At 38.7% G+C, this 18378-nt stretch overlaps 1 long non-coding RNA gene across 1 annotated transcript in view; it reads left to right on the top strand.

The window, feature by feature from the left end:
- The window catches only part of LOC128660775 (uncharacterized), a 357366-nt gene extending 341098 nt beyond the window's left edge, over positions 1-16268 (top strand). Inside the window, exon 3 of the long non-coding RNA XR_008402583.1 lies at positions 16246-16268. This is a non-coding gene — a long non-coding RNA (uncharacterized LOC128660775). The remainder of the gene's footprint in view (positions 1-16245) is intronic.
- Positions 16269-18378: the final 2110 nt, after the last annotated feature.

Here is an 18378-nt window from a genome sequence, read left to right as displayed (position 1 = left end):
CAACAAAATTGAAAATTACACTAAAGAGCACGCATGAGCTCACTGCCGCAGTGGGCAAATATTACAGAGCCTGGACCTCCATATTTTTGGCACTAGCTGGGGGCATACAAATAAAAGAAAACTATAATAGTATTGAAGATAAGAAAAACAGAGTTGTAGTAATCTTTATTATTTTTAATTTTTTGGCACTTTTCTCCCCAGCTGGTGCCAAAATGGGCATGTATTATGGTTTCATCATAAAAGGGAATGTTTTTAATTATTTATATTATTGTGTTTTTTATGCAAAATGTTCACTCATTTACTATTTTTTTGGCCAGTGGTATTTAGATGTCCCTAGAGTGTTTGTAACTATTTATATTATGAAAATCATACAAGCACAATCCTTTTTTTCCCAATATTATTTGTATGCCCCCCAGCTACTGCCAAAATTGTGGAGGTCTCACTTCTGTAATATTTGTCGACTGCGGCAGTGAGCGCATGCATGCTCTTTAGTGTAATTTTCAATGTGAGTGCATGCGTACACAACTGTCTTTGAAAGTATTTTGTAGGCGTGGCCAGATGTAGGCAAACGTAATGCAGTCGGGGAATAATACAGAACACCGGCCCTGATTAGATCGAATATTAGATCGAATATCCACAAAATATCCTCAAAATTTTGAGTGTAACATTCGATTTAACAAATACAATTCAGAAGTTCAATAGTTCATGTGCTAGGGAATTTAGTAAATTGCTACATATTTAAAGAGAGCATTAGAAATACTTTTACAAATATATCAATTCAAATTTTTCTAATTCGGTTATTGCATAATTCAAATCAAATTATGCAATATTTGAATTAGAGAAATTCAAACTGAATATTACATTTAAAGATAGCATTAGAAATACTGTTCCATTAAACAAATGTTAGAATCTTGTACAAATATTCAAAATTCCAAAACGAACGAATTAATGTGTTAAAATTTGTTTCATTTTTTGAATGTTGCAAAACATTCGCCCATCCCTACTTAACATCTCTATTTAAAGGGACAGTCAAGTCCAAAAAAACCTTTCATGTTTCAAATTGGGCATGCAATTTTAAACAACTTTCCAATTTACTTTTATCACCAATTTTGCTTTGTTCTTTTGGTATTCTTAGTTGAAAGCTAGACCTAGGAAGGCTCATATGATAATTTCTAAGCCCTTGAAGGCAGCCTCTAATCACATGCTTTGTATTTGCTTTTCACAGCAGGGGAGAGCTAGTTCAGGCAGTGGCGGCTCGTGTGTTATTCAAATGGGGGTTCACGGATCAGTTATGTAAAATAGTTTTATATAAATATATATATATATATATATTAAATATAATATATATATATATATATATATATATATATATATAAAATATATACATACATATATATATATATATATATATATATATATATATATATATATATAGTTCCTTTAAGGGAAAGCACAATCTCACCACTCCATTAATGCCACGGTGCTCTGCTATAAATCATCCAAGTATTCCACAGAATGCAGGCACTCATTGGTCTTGATAAAATATAACAATTTTATTAAGGCATAGTAAAAATAACATAACGTTTCGGCACCAAGTGGTGCCTTTGTCAAATGTCAGCATGAGAACAAAAGAATATGCAAAACACTTAAAACCAATATTAACATGCAAAATAAAAAATAAATAATAAATTAATGCGCTGTATATATTTACGATTGTTTGGTTGCCAATGGTAACAATTACAGCCGCATCAGATTGTTACACGCATGCGTGATTAAGATGTTTCCTACTCTGACGCGTGAGGCTATCCAACGTTACTATGGCAACGCCGTGCCATGTGTCATCACGCTAGGCACGCACTGTGCTTACATGATGTCATTGCCAGAAATGGGAAGACGCGAGTGGCGGCATGGCGGCAAAAGTTTGTTATTTCTCATCTTTAAAAGGTATATGTTTTTATTTTTTATTTTGCATGTTAATATTGGTTTTAAGTGTGTTGCATATTCTTTTGTTCTCATGCTGACATTTGACAAAGGCACAACTTGGTGCCGAAACGTTATGTCATTTTAACTATGCCTTAATAAAATTGCTATATTTTATCAAGACCAATGAGTGCCTGCATTCTGTGGAATACTTATATATATATATATATATATATATATACACACACATTTAATATATATACACACACAAGTTATATTATATATATATATATATATATATATATATATATATATATAAATAAATGTGCTGTATACACACATATATACAGGGAGTGCAGAATTATTAGGCAAGTTGTATTTTTGAGGATTAATTTTATTATTGAACAACAACCATGTTCTCAATGAACCCAAAAAACTCATTAATATCAAAGCTGAATAGTTTTGGAAGTAGTTTTTAGTTTGTTTTTAGTTATAGCTATTTTAGGGGGATATCTGTGTGTGCAGGTGACTATTACTGTGCATAATTATTAGGCAACTTAACAAAAAACAAATATATACCCATTTCAATTATTTATTTTTACCAGTGAAACCAATATAACATCTCAACATTCACAAATATACATTTCTGACATTCAAAAACAAAACAAAAACAAATCAGTGACCAATATAGCCACCTTTCTTTGCAAGGACACTCAAAAGCCTGCCATCCATGGATTCTGTCAGTGTTTTGATCTGTTCACCATCAACATTGCGTGCAGCAGCAACCACAGCCTCCCAGACACTGTTCAGAGAGGTGTACTGTTTTCCCTCCTTGTAAATCTCACATTTGATGATGGACCACAGGTTCTCAATGGGGTTCAGATCAGGTGAACAAGGAGGCCATGTCATTAGATTTTCTTCTTTTATACCCTTTCTTGCCAGCCACACTGTGGAGTACTTGGACGCGTGTGATGGAGCATTGTCCTGCATGAAAATCATGTTTTTCTTGAAGGATGCAGACTTCTTCCTGTACCACTGCTTGAAGAAGGTGTCTTCCAGAAACTGGCAGTAGGACTGGGAGTTGAGCTTGACTCCATCCTCAACCCGAAAAGGCCCCACAAGCTCATCTTTGATGATACCAGCCCAAACCAGTACTCCACCTCCACCTTGCTGGCGTCTGAGTCGGACTGGAGCTCTCTGCCCTTTACCAATCCAGCCACGGGCCCATCCATCTGGCCCATCTAGACTCACTCTCATTTCATCAGTCCATAAAACCTTAGAAAAATCAGTCTTGAGATATTTCTTGGCCCAGTCTTGACGTTTCAGCTTGTGTGTCTTGTTCAGTGGTGGTCGTCTTTCAGTCTTTCTTACCTTGGCCATGTCTCTGAGTATTGCACACCTTGTGCTTTTGGGCACTCCAGTGATGTTGCAGCTCTGAAATATGGCCAAACTGGTGGCAAGTGGCATCTTGGCAGCTGCACGCTTGACTTTTCTCAGTTCATGGGCAGTTATTTTCGCCTTGGTTTTTCCACACGCTTCTTGCGACCCTGTTGACTATTTTGAATGAATCGCTTGATTGTTCGATGATCACGATTCAGAAGCTTTGCAATTTTAAGAGTGCTGCATCCCTCTGCAAGATATCTCACTATTTTTGACTTTTCTGAGCCTGTCAAGTCCTTCTTTTGACCCATTTTGCCAAAGGAAAGGAAGTTGCCTAATAATTATGCACACCTGATATAGGGTGTTGATGTCATTAGACCACACCCCTTCTCATTACAGAGATGCACATCACCTAATATGCTTAATTGGTAGTAGGCTTTCGAGCCTATACAGCTTGGAGTAAGACAACATGCATAAAGAGGATGATGTGGTCAAAATACTCATTTGCCTAATAATTCTGCACTCCCTGTATAGCTGACTGTGCCACACAAAAAATATTTAGATTTCTGTGCCTTTTTAATGAGTGGAACAAATAACCTGGTCTGTTATATATCAACACAAATGCTGTTAACAGGCCACCATGCACCATCAGCCTCAAAATAACACCAAAGAACACAAAGATCAAGTTTAAACTGCATGACTATTTGCTATTTTGCTATTATGAATTACTAACTGAGGACAAAGGGTGGGGGGTGTTGGAAAGTGGACCTAAATAATGCATGGGGAATTATTTATTATCATAAAGAATATGAGGTAATTCACTCAACTCAAGTTTCTAGGGATACTAATACTTAATAATTTAATCAGACTGCAGCAGTTTTTCGTTAATTTTTTTAGATTCATTAAAAAAAAAAAATAAGACAGGAAACTATTGAGAATAACTAGGCGTTAGAGACGGGTAGTGTGGTGGAAAAGGTGACCACCGAGTACGCAGATGATATGAGATGAGCCTGGCATTTGGACAAACAAACACAGTGACAGCTGGCAGGTTAGACAGACTGAAAAACTTAAGCAAACTAAGAGAGGCATGATCTGCTACAGCCGTGCTGAGTAGTGTCTGACATTCTTTCAGCTAGTCTCTCTGCCTATTGCCTAAGCCGTAAGCCCGCCCCCTGGGCCCTGCCTAAGTTTTATAAAAAAAGTACTACTATGATTATCTACGATAATCTACTGGACTGTCCGACTACGACTACCAATGTCAGTTGTCACACACTAAGTCTGACTGTGCTGCTCACAGTCTCACTCACGACTCACTCACTGCTTACTCACTGTCATGACTCTTCTTGTCACTCAGTGCTACTGCTCACTCTAGCCGGCAGTCCGTCCCGGCTCCTCGCTCAGCTCAGCCTCAGTCCGATGGTCCCAGTCTCCAGACCATGTACAGTACAGTAACAGTACATCTCAGACTCACTTCCATCTCTGAGACCTAACAGGAGGCAGGAGCTAACTGTCTGTTCCAGCAGCTTCTCTGCTCTCCTCTGAACTGAAGCCCGCCCACGATGCTCCTCCTCCCACGACCCCCACACACACAGCTCTTAGTGTGCGAGTGTCATGTGACAGCTGGCTCTCGCACACTAAGAGCTGTGTGTGTGTGGGTCATGGGAGGAGGAGCATCGTCCCATGACCCACACACACACAGCTCTTAGTGTGCGAGTGACCCGTGACAGCTGGCTCTCACACACTAAGAGCTGTGCGGTTAGGAGAGCTATGGGCTGGCCTGTAGGTGGCACTGCAGTCAATGCAGTTTTAAAGTGGAAAGAGCTTGTGCCTATACTTCTATCTATCGCACTGCACAGCATGTGCGATAGATAGAAGTATTAGGTAAAAGCCCATTTTACTTCAGCCTAAAAAACTGCAATTTTAATGTTTTTTTAGTAAAAACTGCAGTGGAGCCTGGGGATTTTTTTATTTAGTCAATAAATAAAGTTTAAAAATTCAATTAGTTTTTTTTATTTCTCACTCTTTTTTATATATTTTTTTGTTCATCAGGGGTCAGGTTCACATGGGGTTCACGTGCTCAAGTGCTCATATAGAGGAGCCTCCACTGAGTTCAGGAAAACCCTATACATAACATTGTGAGCATGCCCGTGGATTGTGGCAGACACTGCACTAATTGGCTAAAATTAAAGTCAATAGATAATAAATAAAAAGTCATGTGATCAGGGGGCTGCCATAAGATGCTTAGATACAAGATAATCACAGAGGTAAAAAGTATATTATTATAACTGTGTTGGTTATGCAAAACTGGGGAATGGGTAATTAAGGGATTATCTATCTTTTAAAACAACAAAAATTCTGGTGTTGAATGTCCCTTTAAAAAAGGAAGATATTTTACCTCATAATTTCTTCAGATCACCAGAGTAAGTGTTCTGTGAACAGTTATTCTTCAGCTGCTGTCCAGCTGCTAGTTGAAAAAAAAAATAGCCAAACAGCAACATCAGCGTTGTTATTTCATGAGATTTCATTTAAATCTTGTGAGATTTCATAGTAAACTTCCTTAAACTGAATCGGAAAATACTATGACTGTGCCTGTGCATAAAAAGAAAACAGAGAGATGCACTCAACTGAGACACTGGCCTTATGAACAACCACAGAAGTTTTTCTAGCTTTTGTTTTCTCGCAGTTGAGTGCGTCTCTCTATTTTCTTTTAAGTATGCAAATTGCTCTTGGGTCTCCCTAAGAGTAAAAAAGGAGATGCAATTGCACCTCACTGACAAAGCCCAGAGAGGCGGAAACGTACGTCTGGGGTTTGTTGTTCGCTCTTCTTCAGAGGAGAATTGCCTGGTATTTCGGGGCTGGAATTTCATTGGACAAGACCAGACTGATATGCTACAGGATATTTCTCCCCTGTGAAAGGCATAGTTTGTTAAAAGAGACTGCACCCTGAGTGACACTGGCCATATGAGAAAGCACTGAATTTTTTCTAGCTTTTGTTCTGTCTCAGTTGAGTGTGTCTCTCTATTTTCGTTCATCTGTGTCTGCACATGCCAGATGCACACTCCCTTGCAAGTCATGGGACTAATATCCTGATTGGCTGCTTAAAGTCTCTTTACAGTGGGGTGTGAATATATAGGAGATTTTGAGTTAAAATATATTTCTTTTTTATATAGAGATGTTCAGGTGATATTTACTAGTTACTACTTTTTGCAGCTATGCTGTGTCACTTTCAAATGCTTAAATATTTGGGTATCATGTCCCTTTAAGATAGATATTTGCTAGGCTGCCTAAAGGAATCATGAAATAATTTTTTAGCTTTCATATCCCTTTAAAGGGATATAGGTCAAAACTGCAATGTGCGCGGATGAGTTTCAATTTTCAATAGAAGCATTTTTACAACATTCATCCATTAGCAAAAAATGCCTCTTTCAGTGGCTTATGCACATATGCTACTTGTGACTAGAGTATCAGGATTCAAACACCAGTCCTGCTCATCATCCGCATCAGTGAAGACTTAAAGGGACAGTAAAGTCAAAATTAAACTTTCATGATTCGAATAGAACAACTTTCCAATTTACTTCTGTTATTAAATATGCTTCAGTCTCTTGGTATCTTTTATTGAAGAGTAAAACTATGTAGGCTCATTAGAGCTCAGGAGTGTGCACGTGTCTTTAGTACTCTATGGCAGCAGTGTTTTGCAACATTGTATAACAAAGCTACAAATAATGTTGCAAAACACTGCTGCCATATAGTGCTAAAGACACATGCACACTCCTGAGCTCTTATGAGCCTACCTAGTTTTACTCTTCAAAAAAAGATACAAAAAGAATGAAGCAAATTTGACAACAGAAGTAGATTGGAAATTTGCAGAGGCTTTAGATACAAGGCAATTAAAGAGGTAAAAAGTGTATTAATATAACTGCGTTATGCAAATTTAGGGAATGGGTAATAAAGGGGTTATCTATCTTCTAAAACAATAAAAAATTATGTTGTAGACTGTCCCTTTAATAAAGATAAAAAAAACAACAACATAGAATTGATTTAGCCAATTCACAGGTGTTTAGCTAATTGAGTCATAGAGGCCCATTTATCAAGTTCCGAATGGAGCTTGAGGGCCTGTGTTTCTGGCGAGTCTTCAGAAACAAGTTGATATCAATGATTGCATATGGCTCTACATACAAGCATAAGCACCCACATAAAGGGACAGTCTAGTCAAAATTAAAGGGACACTGAACTCATTTTTTTTTTTCATGATTCAGATAGAGCATGCAATTTTAAGCAACGTTCTAATTTACTTCTATTCTCAATATTTCTTCATTCTCTTGCTATCCTTATTTGAAAAACAAGGCATATAAGCTAAGGAGCCAGCAAATTTTTGGTTCAGACCACGGACAGCACTTGTTTATTGGTGCTGTCCAATTAGCAAGGACAAGCCAGATTGATCACTAGTAGTAAAAAATTGGGTTCGGAACGGCGAACGCGAACTTCCACAAAAGTTAGCGAACGGGCGAACCGGGCGAATTGCCATAGACTTCAATAGGCAGGCGAATTTTAAAACCCACAGGGACTCTTTCTGGCCACAATAGTGATGGAAAAGTTGTTTCAAGGGCACTAACACCTGGACTGTGGCATGCCGGAGGGGGATCCATGGCAAAACTCCAATGGAAAATTACATAGTTGATGCAGAGTCTGGTTTTAATCCATAAAGGGCATAAATCACCTAACATTCCTAAATTGTTTGGAATAACGTGCTTTAAAACATCAGGTATGATGTTGTATCGATCAGGTAGTGTAAGGGTTACGCCCGCTTCACAGTGCGCAGTGTAGGTGATATACCTGCCCTGACCATGCTTTGCAGACCAGGTATCAGTGGTCATATGGACCCTTGCCCCAACACTGTGTGCCAGACATGCCATTATAGCAGACTTATATGGCTTTGGCGTTGCTTTTTGGTAATTAGAAGGCTGCTAAATGCCACTGCGCACCACACGTGTTTTATGCCCAGCAGTGAAGGGGTTAATTAGGGAGCATGTAGGTAGCTTGTAGAGTTCATTTTAGCTTAAGTGTAGTGTAGTAGACAACCAAAAGTATTGATCTAGGCCCATTTTGGTATATTTAATGCCACCATTTCACCGCCAAATGCGACCAAATTTAAAAAAAACTTACATTTTTTCACAATTTTAGGTTTCTCACTGAAATTATTTACAAACAGCTTGTGCAATTATGGCACAAATGGTTGTAAATGCTTCTCTGGGATCCCCTTTGTTCAGATATAGCAGACATATATGACTTTGGCGTTGCTTTCTGGTAATTAGAAGGCCGCTAAATGCTGCTGCACATCACACGTTTATTATGGCTAGCAGTGAAGGGGTTAATTAGGTAGTTTGTAGGGAGCTTGCAGGGTTAATTTTAGCTTTAGTGTAGAGATCAGCCTCCCACCTGACACATCAGATCCCCTGATCCCTCCCAAACAGCTCCCTTCCCTCCCCCACCCCACAATTGTCCCCGCCAACTTAAGTACTGGCAGAAAGTCTGCCAGTACTAAAATAAAAGGTTTCTATTTTTTTTTAGCATATTTACATATGCTGTGGTGTAGCATCCCCCCTTAGCCCCCAACCTCCCTGATCCCCCCAAAACAGCTCTCTAACCCTCCCCATCTGCCTTATTGGCGGCAATCTTGGGTACTGGCAGCTGTCTGCTATTATTTCACAGTAAAAAAAGTGTTGTTTTTTTTAATGTACACTACTGTTACACCAGATATGAGTGGTGGCACTGGGCAAGTGGGCACAGTATACGCTGTGAGCCTGACACACACGCTGGCAGGCAGGCAAGTGCAATTAGATTACACAGGAAAAAAAAAAAAAGCAGACTGATGTTCTAGCCCTAAAAAGGGCTTTTTGGGGTGCTGTCCTTACAGCAGAGATCAGATGAGTCCTTCAGGACTGTAGTGGACACTGAATACACTAGCCTAGCTATCGATTTCCCTATTAAATCAGCATCAGCTACACTGTCCCTCCTCTCACTAAAAATGCAGATTCCAAATGAATCTAAAATGGATGCTGTCCAGGAGGTGGGAGGGTCTGGGAGGGAGGGTCTGCTGCTGATTGGCTGTAATGTGTATTCTGACTGTGAGGTACAGGGTCAAAGTTTACTCAATGATGACGAATAGGGGGCGGATCGAACATCGAATATGTTCGCCCGTCGAGGCGAACGCGAACATGCTATGTTTGCCTGGAACTATTCGCCGGCGAACTATTCACGACATCACTATTGTTCACCAAAAATGGGCCGTCATCTTAACTTACAATCTTGCTTTTCAAATAAACATACCAAGAGAATGAAGAAAATTTGATAATAGGAGTAAATTAGAAAGTTCCTTAAAATTGCATGCTCTATCTGAATCACGAAAGAAAAAATTTGGGTTCAGTGTCCCTTTAACCCCTTAATGACCACAGCACTTTTCCATTTTCTGTCCGTTTGGGACCAAGGCTATTTTTACATTTTTGCGGTGTTTGTGTTTAGCTGTAATTTTCCTCTTACTCATTTACTGTACCCACACATATTATATACCGTTTTTCTCACCATTAAATGGACTTTCAAAATATACCATTATTTTCATCATATCTTATAATTTACTATAAAAAATATTATAAAATATGAGGAAAAAATGGAAAAAAAACACACTTTTTCTAACTTTGACCCCCAAAATCTGTTACACATCTACAACCACCAAAAAACACCCATGCTAAATAGTTTCTAAATTTTGTCCTGAGTTTAGAAATACCCAATGTTTACATGTTCTTTGCTTTTTTTGCAAGTTATAGGGCCATAAATACAAGTAGCACTTTGCCATTTCCAAACCACTTTTTTTCAAAATTAGCGCTAGTTACATTGGGACACTAATATCTTTCAGGAATCTCTGAATATCCATTGACATGTATATATTTTTTTTTAGAAGACATCCCAAAGTATTGATCTAGGCCCATTTTGGTATATTTCATGCCACCATTTCACAGCCGAATGCGATCAAATAAAAAATTTTTTTTACTTTTTCACAAATTTTTTCACAAACTTTAGGTTTCTCACTGAAATTATTTACAAACAACTCATGAAATTATGGAATAAATGGTTGTAAATGCTTCTCTGGGATCCCCTTTGTTCATAAATAGCAGACATATATGGCTTTGGCTTTGCTTTTTGGTAATTAGAAGGCTGCTAAATGCCACTGCGCACCACACGTGTATTATGCCCAGCAGTGAATGGGTTAATTAGGGAGCATGTAGGGAGCTTCTAGGGTTAATTTTAGCTCTAGTGTAGTGTAGTAGACAACCCCAAGTATTGATCTAGGCCCATTTTGGTATATTTCATGCCACCATTTCACCGCCAAAAGCAATCAAATAAAAAAAAATTGTTCACTTTTTCAAACTTTAGGTTTTTCACTAAAATTATTTACAAACAGCTTGTGCAATTATGGCACAAATGGTTTTAAATGCTTCTCTGGGATCCCCTTTGTTCAGAAATAGCAGACATATATGGCTTTGGCGTTGCTTTTTGGTAATTATAAGGCCGCTAAATGCTGCTGCGCATCACATGTGTATTATGGCCAGCAGTGAAGGGGTTAATTAGGTAGTTTGTAGGGAGCTTGCAGGGTTAATTTTAGCTTTAGTGTAGAGATCAGACCCACCTGACACATCCCACCCCCTGATCCCTCCCAAACAGCACTCTTCCCTCCCCCACCCCACAATTGTCCCCGCCATCTTAAGTACTGGCAGAAAGTCTGCCAGTACTAAAATAAAAGGTATAAAAAAAAAATAATAATTTTTTTAAGCATATTTACATATGCTGCTATGTAGGGTCCCCCTTAGCCCCCAACCTCCCTGATCCCCCCAAAATAGCTCCCTAACCCTCCCCCTCTGCCTTATTGGGGCCATCTTGGGTACTGGCAGCTGTCTGCCAGTACCCAGTTTGCAAATAAAAATGTTTATTTTTTATTATTTGTTTCTGTAGTGTAGCTTCCCCCCCACAGTCCAATACCCCACCAGCCAAACCGATCACCAAAATAAACATATTAACCCCTTTGATCCCCACTTCTAACAAAAAAACTTTCTGTAGCGTAGTGGTTCCCACCCGCTCCCTCCCCGTGCACGCGCCCGCCCGGCCTCCCCGTGCACGTGCGCGCGTCCGTGCGCGTCCCCCCCGGTCGTCCCCGCCCCAGATCCCGCCCCCCTCCGCATCACAAAGGCCATCGATGGCCGCCACCCACCTCTCACACCGGCTCCCACCCACCAACGAACGTAGCCGTTAATGTCCGGTGCAGAGAGGGCCACAGAGTGGCTCTCTCTGCACCGGATGGCTACAAATGGTTATTGCAGGATGCCTCGATATCGAGGCATCACTGCAATAACCGGAAAGCAGCTGGAAGCGAGCAGGATCGCTTCCAGCTGCTTTCCACACCGAGGACGTGCAGGGTACGTCCTCAGGCGTTAACTGCCTTTTTTTTGAGGACGTACCCTGCACGTCCTCGGTCATTAAGGGGTTAAACTTTCATGATTTATATAGGGCATGCAACTTTCCAATTCCCTTTTATCATCAAATTTGCTTTGTTCTCTTGGTATTCTTAGTTGAAAGCTAAACCTAGGTAGGCTCATATGCTAATATCTAAGCTCTTAAAGGCTGCCTCTTAACGGAATGCATTTGACAGGTTTTCACAGCTAGAGGGCATTAGTTCACGTGTGCCATATAGATAACATTGTGCTCACGCCAGTGGAGTTACTTATGAAAGGGCAATAATTGGCTTAAATGCAAGTCTGTCAAAAGAATTGAAATAAGGGGCGTTCTGTAGAGGTTTAGATACATGGTATTCACAGAATTAAAAAGCAAATTAATATAACAATGGTGGTTTGCAAAACTGGGGAATGGGTAATAAAGGGATTATCTATCTTTGAAAACAATAAAAATTCTGGAGTAAACTGTCCCTTTAAATCACTCTTTTGATGTTAATAAGCCACCATTGTTAACTCCTTCACTACAGGGACTTTCAGAGAAAAACTTGCCCAAAATTCCGGAGAATTTTTACCATTTTTGCTATCACTCCTTTTAAACAGAAATAAAGTCTTGTTTGGGATAGCATCTTGCTAAAATACACCCATAATCCATCTAGATATTTACTGCTAACACCTCTAATTGACAACAGTGAATTTGCACCAGATATGTCTCAATTAAAATATCAGGTAAAACCCACACATAGAACAAGAACACTATTGGTCTAGCAGCTAGGATACAAGGAAGTATATATCCACTACAAACTCTTAAAGAGAACAGTTTTGGTTTTTTCTCCAAATAGCTTCTATATCACCAGTGTACATCATCCATTCTCAAGAACCCAGATAGAAGAAACCTACTTAGACCTCACAACTTTCAAAATATTATGTACATCTACTAACCTACTGAAACACTCCTTATCACTACACTACACAATACCTCAACAAGCCCCTCCAGGGCACATTTCTTACTATAGAGAGATGGGAGAGTGAATTCAATATTGACATTACGTATGTGAACACTCAAAACATATTTCATAATATTACAAAATCCTCTGTTTGGGTTAACTTACAAGAACTTAACTTAAAAATCCTACAGAGGTGGTATCTAACACCAGTTAGACTACACAGACTTTTTTGCACACAGAGTAACAAATGCTGTAGATGTGGAGATGAGAAAGACACAATGGCTCACATCTGGTGGTCATGCTCTAAAATTACATCAGCATGGGAATATGTATCTAGAGATTCATCAAAAGCCCTAGAGATACCATTACCACTTTACCCATGTCTATGGCTATTCCACAAGCTTGCTAAAACGTTCACAACTGCTCAAAATAAATTATTTAATGTATTATCCAATAGTATGAAGTCTCTACTGGCACAGAGGTGGAAAACATCTGATGTTCCAAGCGAAGCTCAATGGTTGCATAAGTGCAATGAGATTTTAAAACTAGAAGAATACTTCTTCTTAAAACACAGATGCCAACCTCTCTATGCACAGATACAGATACTATGGGAGACATTTATTACAAATAAATTCACAAAATAATTAGTATAGGGCTTACTTGTGAAAGGCTGTTTTCCCTGCAGATTAGAGACATAATTCCTAAACCAATGTATGTGCCTATATGGTTGAGGAGTGATTACTTGTCCTTTTGGTTCCAGGTACTATTGTAAATATAATATTACAGATACAGAGATTTCATTGTTTAAAGTATTTAAAAGGCATATTAGACATAAAATAATTTTTGCTATCAGAGGGACTTCAATAAGAGACATTGGACTACAAGTTTATATGCAATTTTATCATGGACTCTCAGATATACAGATTATAAGACATGACATTTGATTTGTCTTGTATATTTAATTGTTCTGTTTGTTTCTGCTAGTATTGTTAAAAGAAACACCAGTAGTAATAGCAGTAATGTATGCAAATGAAGAACATTATGTATAAGTATATTATTCCAATAATATGTATGTTCATGAAAACTGGTCAATAAAATCATATCTAAAAAACAAACAAAAAACACAGAAATAAAGTCTTGTTTTTTTTATTTACCTGTCAAAACTATATACTGTATATATTTTTTTAAGTAGTCAAACAAAGGTATTGATCTAGGCCCATTTTGATAAATTTCATGCCACTATTTCACCGCCAAATGTGATTTTCTTTTACAAACTCAGGGGCTGATTTATGATGGCATGAATGGGGCCATATCGCCCTGTTTCCGCGCGAGCCTTCAGGCTCACCGGAAACACTGCTCCTTAACTGTATCCGCCTCCTCTAGCGGCGTACAGCAATCAACACGATCCTATACGATCGGGTTGATTGACACCACCAGCTAGCGGCCCATTGGCTGTGAATCTGCAGGGGGCGGCATTGCACAAGCAGTTCACTAGAACTGCTTGTGCAATGATGAATGCGGACAGAGTATGCTGTCCGCATTAAGCAATGTCTGTTGAACATGATACGCTGCAGCGTATCAAGTCGGACAGACATTAGCAAATCGGCCCCTTTGTGTTTTCCACTGAAATTGTTTATATACGGGCTTGTGCAATGGCACAAATAGTTGTAAAAGCTTCCCTGGGATCCCCTTTGTTAAGAAATAGAAGACATATATGACTTTGCCATTGCCTTTTGGTAATTAGAAGGCCGCTAATTGCAGCTGCGTACCACACTTCTATAATTCCTGACAGTGAAGGGGTTAATTAGGTATCTTAAAAGGATAATTTTAGCTTTAATGTAGAGATTACCCACCCACCTGACACTCTCCACCCCTGATCCCTACCTGATCCCTCCCAAACAGCTCTATTCCCTCCCTTACCCCCCACTGGTCACCCCCAACTTAAATACTGGCAGACAATCCGGCAATATTAACATAAAAGTTTTCTTTTTTGTTTGTTTTATATTAAAAAAAAAAAATTCTGCAGGGTAGGATACCCCCTTACTCTCCAACCTCCATGACCCCTCCAAAACAGCTCTCTAATCCTCCCCGCTCTAACTAGTGCCATCATTTTAGGTACTGGCAGCTGTCTGCCAATACCTCTAATACCACTTTTTTTATTTATTTTATTTATTTATTTTCTGTAGTATAATTGACCCACCACCTCCCCCTCTCACGATCGAGAGTTAGGTACCCCCACACCCCTTTTTCTGAAGTGTAGCTGCCCCATCTCTCCTTGTCCCTTTTTTTAATTTAATTTTTTTATTTAAACTTTTATTGAATTTTTTTTCAAAACATACAACATTTTAAAGGAAAGTACAGCTTAGGTCTTCCAAATGTCACAAGATTAGCCATTACTTAACAGAAGGGCTAAAGTAGAGAAGACGTGAAAAAAGAACACAAAATCCCTTGTATGTGTTGAGAGGCCTAGAACTGCCGGTAGGAGGTAAAATAGTAAGATAGAAAGAAAAGGAAGGGAAAACGGTCAAAATGAGGTATAGAAGAGATGAAAGTAGGGGAAGGGAAGGGGTCAGGGTCTTGCATGAGTCAGTCTGTCTTAGGGAGGTACATTCGTGTCTTGTGGATTCAGGGTATCCCAATAAAATGTGACATTATGGAACATGTCTAGTCTGCTGTGTTTGAAAAAAAAAATATTCTTCTAGTGACAGTAGCTCCTTTGTTCTGCTTCTCCACTCCGCTATTGTGGGCTGTGCCGTTATTTTTATTTTCTGTAACATAGGGCCCTCTTATTCCCTCCCCCCTCCGCTTCTGGGCTGCAGTTATTTAAAAAAAAATAAAAAAATATTTTATTAAGAACTACACTACATTGTATTTTGGGGCAATTGGGGCACGTTTTTAAAAAATTAACCAGAGATCTGATCTGTGGTACATTTTCAGAGACCTAATTGGAGCGCTAATTTATCATGCACCCGTAAATGGGAAAATTTGCCCATTTAAGGGTGTGCAATAAACAACCAGCCATTACAAGTCTTCCTTGAAAAAGCCGTTGGTTAATGGTGAAACGTACGTCGGATTTTATCTCCCTCCAAGGACTCATCCAGCTATACCCAACCATATCAGAAAAGTAGTGTAAACCCTGCAGGTACTGGAAGCGGTGATCGAGAGCGGTGTGAACGCTGCCCTGTATCCACATTCATCCTCATTAGGGGTAAATCACTTGCAGTTAATATTGACTGTTCCTAGAAGAGACTCTGATTACGCATATGTATGTTGGTGTATTGGCTGTTTTACTGTATTTTACACATATATTTTAATAAATTGTTTATCCTGAAGCCCTTGGGAGACTGTTTGCATGTCAGTATAAAAGCAGGTGTGCGCAGTGAATGAGCTTATTATAGCTCCATCTTATGTGAGTAGGATGCAGTTGAAACACATTCTTTTTACTATTGGATATATCACAGAGTTACACTATATATTGTTTTTTTCTTTTTTCACCTAAGGATTTCTTTCAAGGCCATCGGATTTGATCACATCACTCAATGGACATATCCTTTATATTTTGTATATATTATAGATCTTTTGATCTTTTATTGAAACCTTTATTATATTTATTGTCTTTTTGACATTTGCTATCACATTTATTTTCACATCTTTTTCTTTTGTGATTGGTTTAACACTTTTATATATACTTCTGGTATAATACAGTGTTGCTATTAAGTGGTAAAGTATATTATTTATTTAAAAAAAATAAAAAACAATATGGGCCAGATTACGAGTGGCATGCTAACAGTTATGCGCTAGAGATATAAGGTTTATTGCAGCTGTTTGTGTGCGTCGGATGTAGCGCTCGCATTACAAGTTAAAAGTAAACACTATCGATTGAGAGCAATTGAAGTTAACATGTATCTGGATAGCACAACCTCAGAGTTTCACAAAACAAAAAAGTGTCACAAAACACAACATAAATACATTTAAAAGTACAGGGCAAATAAAGGAAAAAGTACCCTCACATCAAATTCTCAGACCAAAAGTCAATTAAAAACAGGGTTCCCCATTTCCATGTGTGCACTCAGCTTATCCAAGGCAAACCTAAATAGGCACTGATATAGCCAGCACAGTACACACCGTTAGACAGATTAGCCCAATATAGAGCCTCTACACCCCATATGTCAAAAGTCCTGGCATCCACTCAGCGGAATAGGGGACAAACTCACCCTTCTGCCAAAAGAATTTCACCAAACACCAGAAGGAGGATCCTTAAGCAAAAGTGCTGCAAAACAAGCCTGGCATTTAAACCACAGCTCCGGTGTGGAAAACATTTGCATCCACTGCCGTTGCCACAGGGAATGCTTCCTGCAACTTCTGGGTGTGACGTATCCAGGGAGTATCCAGGGGGCGTTAGTCAGCAAACGCAATCCAGGGCAGGCAGTGCGATCTAAAACTGTTTGCCTTAAGGCTGCAAAGATGTGCAGGGGTAAAACCGTGGACAGGGGACACAGGATTCAAGATGAGTTATAGGGCTCCTTGTAGTCCATAACAATAGAAAAATAAAGGGATAATCTGGAATCCTTTGCAAGTTAAGAATCCAAGCTTTATGGTATAAATATTAAAATCATCACCAGCACAGGTACAACAGGGACACGCCGGTCTTACGTGTTTCGGCAAGGGCCATAATCATAGACCTACTAAACACTAATAGGTGTTAGTTTAAAAATACAACCCTTTACAGTGATTGGTCAAAAAACAAATTGTAAAAACACTCCCATATTAACCCCCCAGCTATACCTCCAATGTATGACATTTTCATTGACATATATATACTATGAGTGGTATTGGCTATTCACATAACCCTTATACATATGCATATGTAACAGAATGACCACAATACCATCTAATGACTACTGTTATTAATCTGTACATAACATAGACTCAACTGATAGAGAGCATATCAATATCATTAAACTACAATACAATAAAATATGATACAATATCAGCCATAGAGAAAAGGATAATTACATATATTGTGCCAACACATATAAATGTTTGTATAAATGCAAACTATTTAAAGGGTTAAGCCAGATTATCTTGGTAGGGAATGTGTAAAAGGTACAAGCAAAGAAGAACAAGGCATATGTATAAGAAATTATTATGTACACACATATATGAATAGACCTCATACAAATTGCAGTTATGAACAAAATTAATTGATAAATGTTCACACCATATTATGTAGTCATCATAAATTCTCTAAAAGTAGCTATATGTTGTGAAAGTAAGAGCACCTATCATACTTTATTATTAGTCTACCTCTAATCATTAATGATGTCAAACTCCGAATTGAAGCCATCACAAACCTGGGTACGTAATTTAAAAATCCAAAACGCCTCCTGTTTTGCCAAGAGAGCATCCTTATTACCCCCTCTAGGTGGTTGTTTGATGGCTTCAATTGCTCTCCACTTGAAAGTACTGACATTTTTATTATGGACCTCCAGAAAGTGACGTGATAAAGCAGAACACATTGTTTCTTTTTTTGTGTACCCTAGATGTTCACGAATCCGAGTTCGTACATCTCTGGTGGTTATTCCAAAATATTGACATAAATGGGAGGTACACTCAATCAAGTATACTACATA

Source organism: Bombina bombina, chromosome 1 (genome assembly GCF_027579735.1).
Source record: "Bombina bombina isolate aBomBom1 chromosome 1, aBomBom1.pri, whole genome shotgun sequence".
Taxonomy (NCBI): Eukaryota; Metazoa; Chordata; class Amphibia; order Anura; family Bombinatoridae; genus Bombina; species Bombina bombina.
This window is presented reverse-complemented; position numbering and strand designations above follow the sequence as displayed.